We start from the raw sequence: 14,640 nt of genomic DNA on the forward strand, positions 1-14,640 counted from the left end.
CTTGGTCGAGTTTGTATGTTTGTTTTGAGTATGGGTTGAACTTCGGGGACGAAGTTCTTTTTTAAGGAGGGAGACTGTAATACTACGATTTTATGAGTCTTAAGGTACTCTATCGAGTGGGGCTTACTCTGTCGAGTAAGTATGTTTTTATACGAAACAGTAGTCTGTCTGATGGGTACTCGATCGAGTATGTGTGGCACTCGATCGAGTAAGGGGCACTCGATCGAGTAAGTTACTTACTCGATCGAGTAAGTTAGTTTTGCAGGTTGTTTTTGACGGGATTTGTTAATAACGCGTGATTCATATTTAAATGTTTCCGTCACTTTATTCATCACTTTTACTTTTTCTAAAAACCCTTCAAAGAGAAAAGAAGTTACGTTGTCTCCATCATCGCGTTACTATCAAATCCCAAGGGCTAAGGTTGTCGGATCATCACGTTCTTTACACCATTGAGTTCGTCGTGTCGAGGGTAAGATCCTTGTATAGTTTTTATGTTGTTTCTTTGAGTTTGGTTAAAACCTTAATTGGGTAAATTGGGGGTTTTGGGGGTATTGTGCTTATTAGATGGTGATTGTATGATTGTATGTTTGATAGAAGGTGATTTCATTGAAGAACGACTTTGATTAGCTGCTATACCGTCTGTGGTGATTGCTTTTCCAGGTAGGGTTTCCCTACTCAGTATTAATTACATGATTGTGGTGATTATGCTGTAGTTAGTGATTGTTCATTGTTTCAGACAGTTGTGATTTCATATTGTTGATTGTTTCAGACGGTTGTTGAGGTTGTATTGTGATTACTGTTTATCTGTCTATGTTCTTCGAGGTGCGTCCCTGACTGAGTGGAGTCACTTGCGGGAGTGGCTTCACGCCCTTGATTCGCCTTCTGTGGAACCCGCCACAGAAGGGATGTGCACATTAATGAACTTGGGTTTATCGCTCGATGGAGATGAGCGGGGATTTGGTGGGTATGGCTGCGGTCCCCACTGGCGGCGTGGAGTACTTGTTGCGATAAGTACTTTGGCAGGGCTACACACTTTAGTGTGTAGTCAGTTGTGTGGAGATTGTTGATGGAGACTGGGGATTGTTGTGTTGACTGAGCTGTTTGGCTGTTGTTTCATGTTTGTTTTATATCGTGTAATTAGTACTGACCCCGTTTAATTGTTTTAAAAACTGTGGTGATCCATTCGGGGATGGTGAGCAGTTGTTGAGCAGGTTTGATATGACGCTTTTGGGCTAGCTGGGATGAGTTATCACATGGATTAGAAGAGTCTTCATTTGTGTCGACGATGTCTTTAGTTTTCAGTTTTGGATAGTAGACATTTGGTTTTGGAAATTGTATTTGATTTATCAGTTTGGCTTTGAACATGTAAACGTTAAATTATATTTACTTTTAAAGTACGTTTCGTTATTGTCTTATGATATTCATTGCCTTGGGTAACCGAGATGGTGATATTCCTATACCTGAGTGGTCCTGGTAAGGCACTTGGAGTATGGGGGTGTCACATTAAAATTCACCCTGAATTGAACATATGCCTTAACTTTGTTTAAGGAGTGAAGAATTCAATCAATGACGAGTTCCTCGGGAATCTCTACCTTATGCATTTTTAGAGTCTCAACATGCTCCATCAACTTGAGCACATGAGGGCTAACTTTTTGGCCGTCCCTAATGTTGAGATCAAAGAATGCGGATGCCGCTTCATATTGAATGATCCTCGGAGCTCGTGAAAACATGGTCACAAGTTTCGTATAGATCTCATGAGCGGTGCTAATCTTTATAGCACATCTTTCGAGTTCGGCCTCCATGGCGAAGATCAACACATTTTTTATCACGGCCGACTCCTTTTGGTAAACCTCATAGGCTTGCCTAGCGGCGGTGGTAGACCTAGCATTAGGTTCGGCGGGAGAGGCCTCGGTAAGGTAGCGAAGCTTGTCGTCACCCTTCGCGGCCAAGCGAAGTTGCGCGTCCCAATCGGCGAAATTGGACCCATTCTTTTCTAGTTTACAACGATCCATGAAGGATCGGAGCCATGAAACATTGGTGAGAGTGTTGGAGCTAGTGGTTGCGGATGAAATTGGAGTTGCCATTGCAATTGAGAAAACGATTTCGACTACAAAATAGGAAGTGAAGGAATTAATAAACATCTATCGTTTTAATAATATTTGTAAACATTTTCAACAAGTTTTAAGCATTTATATAGTGACCTCTACCCAACTACTATAAATGATCCCGAGATCCAAATTCATATTAATTCGGGCACGATGAGCCGATTCATCCCTTATCAATATAACTCGGTGGATTAACTCTTAATCGATTCTACTTCTAGAACTCTCGGTCGATAAAATTACATTAATATTTATCTTTAGCCCGGAACACATGCGACTACGGTCACGAATACTTCCGTTGAGCTCAATCCAAATTTCGATGTAATAACATTTTATTACCCACTTACCCAATGTAACAAGTTTAGCACCCCGGTGAGTCGAGCCTATTTCCTCATGAAATTGGGACTCATGGTTTCTACTATTTGGTAAGGCTAATTCTCAATTATTATTTAGCGAGAGGTCTTGTCAATTTATTATCTATCACGTTTTAAGTGAACTAAAGCGGTGAACTACGATAATTATAATTGACACGAACGATGACTCGATATGATATGCATGTGTTGTTATGGCGATTTGGCAATGCATGCAACATATTAAAAGAAATGCAAAGCAATAATAAATTACTAGTATGGCCTTCCTAAAATAGAAAATCAAATCATCTATTACATATTCGGAAACCAACTCCTTTGGTCCCTTGAATCTTCAAGTGCCACGCCTCCCAAGAACACCGTCTTTATCGGAACGCCTTTCCGAATGGCGCCGTCTTGAAGAAGCTCCATAATTACAAATAATAATAAAAATACAAAGTTATTCCTATTATACATTTGTGATATGAAAAACTAGTAAAAATAAAAGTGATACGAGATCACATTAAATTACAACCGAATCAATATTCCCTTTCATTACGGGTAATATCGATTAAAATTAAGGCCATACGAAGATAAAATTACATAATTCAAAATTATATAAATAAAAGACATTCAACAATTGAAAAATGCAGCATTATAATATGTATCTATCATGCCAAATTATGTGCCAAATCGCCCTATTTAACTTATATCGTTTATATAACCCGGTTTTATGAAAATGCGTGATAATAACTTCTTAAAATCACAAATCAATACTTAATCAAATTTAAGCTCAATTTAATTATCCTAACACTATTAGGACTCCAAAATTAGTCATCACTCAATTTTTGACAATAATTCAACTTGATTTAATTTTATGCTCATTTTTTTGACCTTAAAATCATAACATTTATGAAATAAATCCAAATTAAATTATAATAATTTCAAATTTTAAATTTTAAATTTTTGAACATTCTGGAATAATTCCATGACACTCATAATGTCAAAAATCATGGTTAAAATTTTGGAATTAATTTCGAGAAAATATAGTTGTAATTTATCGGTTTTATCTCATAAAATATCTAAAGTATCCAAAACTTAATCCAATCAATTTTATTACTTTAGATATGATAAGTGCGATATTTATGCAACTTAAAATAATTTTCTCATGCCATGCAATTCTTTTTAGCTATTTATGCTAAAATAGTCACTATTTATGTCATTTTTACTCTAAAAATTCATAAATCATGCAAAATGAAATCATTTCATCTAAAAATTTATATACAATGTGTAAATCATGCATATGACAACATATTAAAATCTCATAGCCTGGTTCGAAGAATAACTATATTTAACCATTTTACCTCTTTTAATCCATTTTTATCTCATAAAAATCATAAATCATGCATTATTAATCAAATTAATACGAGATTTTACACATAATTTTTAAAATATGAATGTGAGGTCATATAAAATTTTCAAGGTCAGAGATTAAGTTTAACCAATTTTAATCATTTAACCTCCATTTATGCCATTTTTATCACATAAAAATCATACATCATGAAATATTAATCACATTAATATAAAATTTTACGTACAATACATAAAACATTAATGTGAGGTCATAATAAAAAAGCACGTCCAGTAGTTAGATTTAACTATTTTTAGTGAATAAAAGTTCATTTTACTCATAAAAATGTAATAAAATCACTAAAAGTCATTAAAATGAGCAATAAATTACCATGAATCATAAAAATAACCTAAAAACATTTTAGGACCAGAATATATAACATGCATCATGATTTCATGATTTACTCTTATAAATCACAAATTTTTAGTTTTAATTAAGTTACTTTTAACTCGGAAAAACCAAACCGATTATGCATGCAACATCCTATGCTCTGATACCACTTGTTAGGTTCATATACCTATTATTAGACTCTTCTAATAGTGAACTAATTAACTTCTTAATGTTTTTTCTTTAGATCTAGTGCATGCATAACAAAATAAGAGATTAATAAAGAAAAACAATGTCCCTTACATTGTTATATGGTTCGAAATAATGGGTACAAATAAGGTCACCTTCCTTATTTGTTCTTGAGCTTAAAAGGGTGGATGATCCTCCAAAAATCTCAATGCAGAGATTCTCCTTTGATTGCACCCAAGACAAATCCCTTAAAAATAATATACTAATTAACTAGATTAGTGTATTGTTGTACCTTAAAATAAATTCTAATATTATCTCTATTACTACACTAGTAATCTAATATTGTTATTAGAATTAATGAACAATTTTTTGTTTTCTAAAAACTTGTTTAGAGAGAAGTGGGAGAGAAGTGTGTTTTTGCATGTAGAGTGTGTGAATGAATAAATGAGAACAAAAATTGCTCATATGGAGGAGCATGGAGCCGGGTAGAAGAGGCCAAGAAGAGCATCTTGCCTTTTGCTTTTTGTCTTCACAAGACATAGATGTGTAAGGCTATCATGCATAGGCATGATTACACCTATTTTATTTTATAAAATAAAACAAACACAATCCATAACAACTCCCTCCATATTCCGGTCCACATCATAAAATGGACTACCATTTTATTTTGTCAATTTGTCATTTGTCACACAATATGTCACATGTAGTATGTTACATGTTATTAATTAATTTAATGCATATTTATCAAATAAATATCATTTTATAAATTAACTAAATTACATACAACAAATTGACTATTGATACATGATCACATAAATAAAATGTGTCATATAATTATAATTCACAATATCTTGTAATTATAATTAACCATTCATTCTTATCTCTATTGTTTCACAAACAATAAACAATTTTAGTAATTAAGTATTTCAATTACTAAAATAAATCTTATTTAATCCCATTACAATAAGATATGAATATTCTCTCTCACAAATGAATTGTTCAATTTTAAGGAATTGATTAACTTGTATCGTCATCCAATTAATCAATTTGTCTATTAAGGGAATTGTCCTTTAGGTGTGACCTTAAGGGATCAACTGATCACCACCGTCAAACGACAATAATGTCAAACTATAGTTAGCCAATCATTACCGATTAATGATGATCAGTTGACTATATAAATGAATCATCCCTTACGTATTCTTAACATGAGATTTAATTGTGATATTAAATCATGTGATCGCACTATTGTTGAGGACACATATTCCAACAAGATTATCTAATAACTTTATTTATTTTCGATGCGAGTTGTATCTTATTTTATATTAAGTTTAGTTGGTTAATTTGTAATAAACATGTAATCGCTAAAGTTTTAATTAAAGTACTTTGCTTTGTTGTACTTTGTTATTCACTACCTGGGGAAACCGAGATGGTAACAGTCCTATTTATCTGGGAATGTCTTGCTAAAGGCTCCTAAATAAATGGGGGTGTTACAAAGTGGTATCAGAGCAAAACGATCCTCAGGCCTAACCAATGAATAATAATGAACTTAGGATGTGTCTAAAAAAAAAATGAACCCGGGTAGAAACTGTTAGGAGCCCCTCTTAGTGCGGTTAAGGAGAAGAAAGCTCTAAAATTTTAACCTAGTTTTCTGCAATGACGGCTGTGAAAGCTTCCCAAAATAGATTTTCGCCATTATTGCTATCTAGATCATCTAAAACATCTCAAAAAACTACTACTCCTAGCTCTACGACTACAGGGCAGTCCAAAGATGGAAACTTTAGGGTTCCTTCGTCTTTGGATACTAGTAATACTCGGGCTATGAATGAAGTTCAAGGTGTCCCTGTTTTGGACCTTAGTGCTGCAGATCCTGTGGAGTCTGAGGGATGGCTTTTGCGGAAGGGGGGTAAGGATGTCCCAGTAATGGAAACAATACTTGAAGAGGAGGATCCTGTTGAGCTGCTACAATTTACTCACGAAGATATTAAACCTGAGGTAGCTTTCTGGACAAACTCTGTTATTTGTTACATTATGGGTGCAAATCCCCCTTGGGATGCAGTTGAAGATTATGTGTATCGCGTATGGGATCAATTTGGTATTGAGAGGGTTTCGTTTATGGATAATGGCATTTTTATTGTAAGATTTACTAAGTCTGCAGGTAAGGATGCCTTGCTCCATTCTGGTTACTACTTGTTTGACAATAAACCCATTATAATTAAACCTTGATCTGTGGATATGGAACTTGTGAAGGAAAAAGTTGAGGTGGTTCCTGTTTGGATTAGAATGTATGGTATTCCTCTTAAGTTCTGGGGAAAGTGTCTCCCTAGGATTGCTAACCTGGTGGGAAAATATGTTCAACATGATAAGGATACTTTTGATAAGGTGCGTCTGAGTTATGCTCGTATAATGGTTGAATTGCCTATAGATCAGAGTTTGCCTGAGAAAATTAAATTTTTAGATGAAAATGGGCAAGTTGTGAATGTGAATGTGGAGTATGAATGGAAACCTATTTCCTGCACTAGTTGTGGGGGGATGGGGCATAATTCATCACAATGTAGGAAGCCAGCTAAGAAGAAAGGCAAGGTCAGTAGTTAGAATGTCGGGACTAAACAACAGAAACAGGTTTGGAAACCTATTCAGAAGACAAAGGAGGTAGCTGCTGTTTTATCCCCTACTGTGCTTACTCCTGCAAATTTTCCATCTTTGTCTGTTATGAGGGCTACTCCTGTTGTCCAGTCTACCCCTGCTAAGAACATCTTTAGAATGAATAGACAGGAAAACAATGGTTGGGGTGAGGCTATCTGGAAAGTTTGGCACATACACGTTTTTGGATGCTCTTAACCGCTCTGCTAATCCTGGGGGGACTGTAGTGGAGGTGGTGGATAGTGGAAAAGATCCCCCTGAAAACCCTCCTAATGTATAGCATTGGTTTCTGGAATGTCCGGGGTCTTAATGACCTGAATAAGCAGAAGGTGGTAAAGTGGTTTTTGCACAATCAGGGGGTGGGTTTGTTTGGTTTACTTGAAACTAAGCTTAAACCTAGTTTATTGCTCAATAGGAATACCTCTATTTGTGATGGTTGGAGTGTATCCACCAACTGCAGTTGGCATAAGGGAGGGAGGATATGGGTCTTATGGAAACCTAATTGTTTTGATGTTCAGTTCTTATCTTATAGTGCCCAACATATCAAAATCCATATGAGGGTCTTCTCAAAAACTGATAATAAAAGCTTTTTGTTAACAATGATTTATGCTTTCAATGGGCTGAATGATAGGATTGCCTTATGGAACCTTTTAAAGGATATTTCTGTTCACTATCTTGAGCCTTGGTTGTGGTTAGGGGACTTTAATGCTGTTTTATCACCCATTGAGAGACTGAGGGGTAATACTTCTGATGCTGAAATGCAGCACTTCCAGAACTGTGTTTCAATTTGTGGAATGGAGGATATCCCTGCTACGGGGGCTCTCTTTACCTGGTCTAATAAGCAAGAACCATCTGAGAGAGTCTATAGTAGGTTAGATAGGGCTATGGGTAATCAAGAGTGGTTGGATGCCTATGGTGACAGTGTTGCTCATTTCCATCCTGATGGGCTATTTGATCATTGCCCTTGTACTGTCATGGATAGTAATATTGAGCTTGGAGGTAGGAAGAACTTTAAGTACTTCAATATGTGGGGATCTGCACCTTCTTTTACAAACATTGTAGCTGATGTCTGGAATCAAAGTATAAGGGGTACAAAAATGTTTGTGGTTATTAAGAAATTGAAGGCTCTGAAACCTGCCTTAAAGTAACTGAACAGAACTTGTTTTTCTGATATTGAGAATAATACTAACATTGCCAGTATTGCCTTGGAGAAACTTCAGAAGGAGCTTGTCCTAAACCCTGGTGATGTGGAGTTAATGCAACAGGAGATGGATTTGGCTAAGGATTTAAGGGAGATGATTGTGGCTAGAGACAGTTTTCTGGTTCAAAAAGCCAAGGTACAATGGTCTTTGAAATGGGACCTGAATACTTCTTATTTCCATCATGCCATTAAAAAGAGAAATAGTTTGAATAAAGTCTTTCAGATTGAGAATAATGATGGTGTTAACTGTACTGAAGGACATGCCATACAGAATGCTTTCCTGGAGTATTATCAGGGGTTACTAGGATCCCAGACTAATACTGTTGATGTGAATTTTAATGTGGTGAGAAGAGGGAATTGCTGTACTGAGGAACATGTTGCTATTCTTGGCAAGCCTGTTACTGTGGAGGAAGTTAAGCAGAGTCTATTTAGCATTCCCTCTGGCAAGTCTCCTGGGCCTGATGGCTACTCAAGTCAGTTCTTTAGGGATGCTTGGGATGTGATTGGGGGTGAGGTAAGTGGAGCTATATTGAATTTCTTTGAGACTGGTCAGCTGCTCACACAGATCAATTCTACTGTTATTACCTTGATCCCTAAAATTGATAGGCCTACTAGTGTGACACATTTTAGACCAATTTCTTGTTGTAATGTCATTTATAAGGCTATTTCTAAAATTCTCTGCAATAGGCTGGCCTTAGTGTTACCTGACATTATCAATAGGAGCCAAGGGGCTTTTGTCAAAAATAGGAGTATCCTTGAGAATATACTGATATGTCAGGATTTGATTAGGATGTATCAATTTTAGGGATCAAGGTAATAACAGTGCGTTTACATAATAAATCTCATTAATGGAATATCATCAGATATTTAATTATTTGATCCTCGTCAGTTGATTAACGTAAATCGATAACGGTTGGCTGACTAGAGTTTGACGTTATTGTCGTGAGACGGCGGTGATCAACTGACCCCTTTCGGTCACACCTAAAGGAACGAACCCCAATTGACAACTAATTAATTGTATGAGATACAATTTATTTAGTCCCTTGATTTATAGACTAAGAGGTTATTCGATTATTTTTAGAGAGATTTCGAGTTGCGAACTCGAGGCACGGTAGTTATTATTTAATTATGCGATAATTGAGTAATAAATTTTGGGAGACGGGTTTTAGTTAATTAATTGTTAATTCACTAAAATTGTACTAATTGATTAATGTGATTAATATTAGTACGTAAATAATATGTGTAGCAGTACACGAATATTTACGGAATGATTTGAACGAATTAATTATGGAAGTATTTAAACATGAAACGATGTTTAAAATAAAATTACACGTATTTGTGCGACAAATATAAGAACCAATATGGACCCGTAAATGGGCAAGTGGACCGTGTAAAATAGAGTAGTGGATGATTAGGAACATAATCATTTCACCTTACTTTATATACTTCCATAAGTTATCTTATTATAGATTTTGCATGTGATGTAAGATTAAAAAATATAAAACAAATCTACTCCTACACTCTACCCCTCCCACCGGTTTTCCCCCATATACACTCCAAAATGTTTGCTCATTTTTACACACAACAACACTTGAACATTTTGCATGTGTATCTTCTTCTCTCTAAAAATAATAAAGCATCCTCTACTAAGATTGTTAGTATACAAATTTAATATTTACTAAGAGAGTTAGTAATATTAAAATATTATCAAGGGTATAATTTTAACAAGTTTCTAGTTAAATACTTGTTAGATTTTTGGGTTGAGTTCTTGGGTGCATCTTGAAGGAGATCTTCTCTTTCAAGATTTGTTAGGAGGATCATCTATTTGATATAAGCTCAAGATCAAACTAGAAAGGTGATCTAGTTTGTGCCCTTATTACCATAAAATCAATGTAAGGAAATTGTTTTTCCTTAAACTTTCATTTTTATGCTTTTATATTTGCATGCATATTACATAGATCACCTAAATGATAAATTATGAGATAATTTAATTTTTATTAGAGAGTCTAATATGGATCTATGATCTTTCAAGTGGTATCAGAGCTTAGGCTTGTAATTTGCATGTTGATTTTAAGCATTTTAATGAATTATGAGATAATTTATAAACTCAAAAATTGTGTTAGAAGAGGTTTTAGCACGAAATCTTTGTGGCATGCATACCTACTGATCTTAAAAGGTTTGTGGTTAATTTTGGTGATTTATGAAGTTATTTTGCTATTTTTAATGACTTTTGGTAGAAAACCGAGTCAAAATGCCGTATTTTAGTTAAAAATTGACTAAAAATAGTTAAAAGTTGATTCGGTCCATGGAATTTTTATGGTATTTCATGCATATTTTCTACTGATTGTATGCAAAAGATTGAAGGTTGGTTCGAATTTTTTGCGTGTTTATTGATTTTATGAGATAAAAGTCGATAAAAGTGAATTTATTAATCATAATTTCGAAACAATTGGTTCTGCCCATGATAAATTTATTTACATTTAAAAATATTATTTAAATGTTAAAAGTGAATTTTAAAATGTGTTTTCACCTTGTTTTGATGTTTATTGGTTTTAGTGGTTAAAAACCGATAAATATCGATCTTTTTCTTCATAAATTTTATCCGGACTTTTGGGGCAATTTTTCTAACATTTTAGTGTTCTTGGGAGTGTTCCAGAATACTCAAAATATTTGTTTCAATTGTTTGTGTAATTTTTCAATTATTTTGGATTTTTACTTAAATATTATGATTTTATCGATTAAATTAGCAAAATATCACCAAATCAAACAAATTATTTATCATAAAATTAGTGAGGACTAATTTTGAGGTTAAAAACAGTTTGGACAATTAGTTTGGACTTAAATGAGATTTAAGAGTTGATTATTGATTTTTACATGTTAAAAATCGATTAAATCCACAAAAACCGAGATGGATACCAACGATTGATAGATAGGGCGATTTTGGCATGATTTTACAGCATTTTAAGCATATTTATTTAAGTTGAATGAATGATTGTCATTTATTTAAAGTATTTATCTTGTTGTACCTAGTATGGCGTAGTTTAATTTTAATCGTTATTACCCGAAATGAATGGGAATATCGATTTGTTTGTAATTAAATACGATCTCGTATCGTCGGTTTGTAATTAATTAATAGTTTTATTTATTTTATTAATTAATGTATAATAGGAATAGCTATGTAATTCAATTATAATAGTTATTCTTACCGGCGTTTCCAAAAGACGGATTACATCGAGACGGAGTCTATTTTTGGAAGGTGTTCCAAATCCCACAAGAAGGAGCCACTTATGGAATGAAGAGGCAAGGGACCAAGGAGTTGGTTTCCGAAATGTAATAGACTAGTTTTTATTAACTAGGTGGCCATACTAGGATTTATTCATATGCTTACTTGTTTGCTTGTTTTATTTTCGCGCATGCCAAAATCGCCATTCACATGCATTTTATTTTCGCGGTTGTCAATTCACGTCATTTACATTCACCAACTTAATTCACTTATAAGTAATTTATGACTAAATTGACAAGATCTCTCACATCACTAAAATTGAGATTAGCCTTACCAATTAGTAACACCTATGAATCTCTTGTTCATTAGAGCCACGCTCGCCCAAGCGGGGTGTTCTCTTTTTACCTTGGGTAAGTAGGGTGGTAAACGGTTACCACATGCTAAAATTGGTTGGACTCAACGGGATATAAGACGGTCTTGTGTTCCGGGGCTAGTAGATGGATTTAAGGAAATTCGTCGACCAAGAGTTCTAGAGGTAGAATTAGTCAACGTGACTTACCGAATTTACACAATTATGGGATGTTTCGCCCAAGCGATGCTCATTTTTTGTTTAATATTTGGGTCTTTGAAACATTTATATACTTTAGTGGGAGATCATTATATAAATGCTAAAACTTGCTAAACATGTTTTTACAAGTAATTTTTAAAATAATGGATGTTAATTTTTCCTTTTTGTTGTAGCATTTTAATTCGCAATGGAAACTTCATCAACTCCATCGACTACTTCACTAGGCAAAGATTCATGGCTAAGGTCCGTAATGGACAAATGTATTTTAAAAGATGACGGTAGTAACTTTCTTGAATGGGAATCAAACATCAAAAGTGCCGCGTTATCCGACAATGTGCTCACTTACTTGACCGATGCTCCTCCTATCGAGCCCGGTCCAAGGGTTTCATCGGCGGTGCGGACCGCCTATGATGACCATGTGAGGATGTCGAATGATATCAAGAATGTGTCGATATGGTCGATGTCCCCAAAGCTCAAGCTATCATGCATTTCTTTAAATGCGTACGAGATATTCACTCGTATGATCACTATGTTTTCACAAACACCTAAAGTCCGTCAATACGATGCGGCGGCACGCTTCTTTGAAGCTAAGCTTGAGAGGGGCCAAAAGGTTGGTCCCCATGTACTCAAAATGGTCGAATATGTTGACATCCTAGAGCGTCTAGGGTGTAAGTGATGGAAATCGTATTTTAAATATCACATATTTTGGTTTAAAGTTTTAGTCATAAAAACTTAAAGATCTTATGCATGCAAAACAAATGCAAGAGTAAGGAGAAAAACGGTTCCTTACATGTGAGTATTTCGGATATTTTGGGCACAAGTGAAGTCTCCTACCTCACTTGTTCTTGAGTTTTCCATATGTTAGGATGATCCTCCAAAGACCTCAAGTATAGAAGTCACTCCTCTTGATTGCACCCAAGATTATCCCTTATCCCCACTAAATAATATTAGCTAGATATTAGTTTAGTAGTTTACCTTAAAATTGATTACTAATACTCATATATTACACTAATAATATTAGTAATCTTATTGAACAATATTCATGTAATCTAAAACAAATTTTAGAGAGAAAATGAGAGAGATGATAAAAATTGCATGTGAAAATGAATGAATAATGGAGTAGTCAAAAATGAGAACAAAATTCTCATTATGATAGAGGAAGTGGACGGGTGGAAGAGGCCAAAAATGGTATCTTGTTTTTGCTTTTTCACTTCTCCAAATTGTAGGCATGTGAGTCTACTTAGTGTAGGTGTGTAAGCTAGTTTTAGGCTAGGCGTGATTACATTATTTTATCTCAAAAAATAATTCACCCACTAACTACTTCCATACCAATATTTCGGTCCATATACATAAAATGGACTACCATTTTATTTTTTTGTCAATTTGTCACTTGTTACACAATATGTCACATGTAGTATGATACATGTTATTAATTAATTTAATGCATATTTATCACATAAATATCATTTTATAAATTAATTAAATTACATACAACAAATTGACTAGTAATACTTGATCACATAAATAAAATGGGTCATTTAATTATAATTCACAACATCTTGTAATTATAATTAACCATTCATTCTCATCTCTATTGTTTCACAAACAATAAACAATTTTAGTAATAAAATATTTAAATTACTAAAATAAATCTTATTTAATCCCATTATAATAAGATATCAATATTCTCTCTCACAAATTGAATTGTTCAATTTTAAGGAATTGATTAACTTGTATCATCATACAATTAATCAACTTTACAGATTAGGGCATCATCCTTTAGGTGTGACCTTAAGGGATCAACTGACCACCACCGTCCCATGACAGTAACGTCAAACTCTAGCAAGCCAATCGTTACCGATTAATATTGATCAGTTGACTATAAAATGAATCATCCCTTACGTATTCTTAAAAAATGAGATTTAAACATGTGATCATCATGATCGACAATTGTGATCGCATTATTATCGGGGACACTCCAACAATCTCCCACTTGTCCTCGACAAGTGTGCGTCACCAATTCTCTTGTCCTATTACTATCTCCCACTCAATGCAAGGTGTCTTTCAAGTCGTACTTGCAAGTGATCATATCGAGAGTGGTTTCCTCGATCTGGAGAATAACTGATTTGACCGGAATTATCTACCATAGATACCTTCCGAGCGTGGTCACGCATTTTCAGTTCATTACTCCTCGAGTGGCCCTGAGATATTGTTTTAACCCTGACAAGGGGGTGGACAATTCCTATCGCACTATTCCCTTCGATTAGCCACAGCCATCATAACCCAAAATATGCCCATTTGACCCCATTTACGAAGGTCGTAGTAACATAAATCAAAGTTAATCTGAAACCATGCCACATTAGGAGAACAGTCTTTAGTCAAAAGAATCGACCCATTAGAATACTATAGTAGCTCTCGCCACGACCAGGCTTTATAAATTTGCCAGAACTCTATAAGCGGTCACTGCCCGACAAAGTGTTCCTAACAGTCTGCCTATGTGATCAACTAGTCATCTCATATGACTCTATGGCACTTGAACTTGCCATCAATCGCATCACACTCTAGTCACTTCGAGACGTCACCTCATACAAGTGACTATGGGCAAATACATGTTAATCTGAGTTCACTTTAA

This window comes from Silene latifolia, chromosome 3 (genome assembly GCF_048544455.1).
Source record: "Silene latifolia isolate original U9 population chromosome 3, ASM4854445v1, whole genome shotgun sequence".
Lineage (NCBI taxonomy): Eukaryota > Viridiplantae > Streptophyta > Magnoliopsida > Caryophyllales > Caryophyllaceae > Silene > Silene latifolia.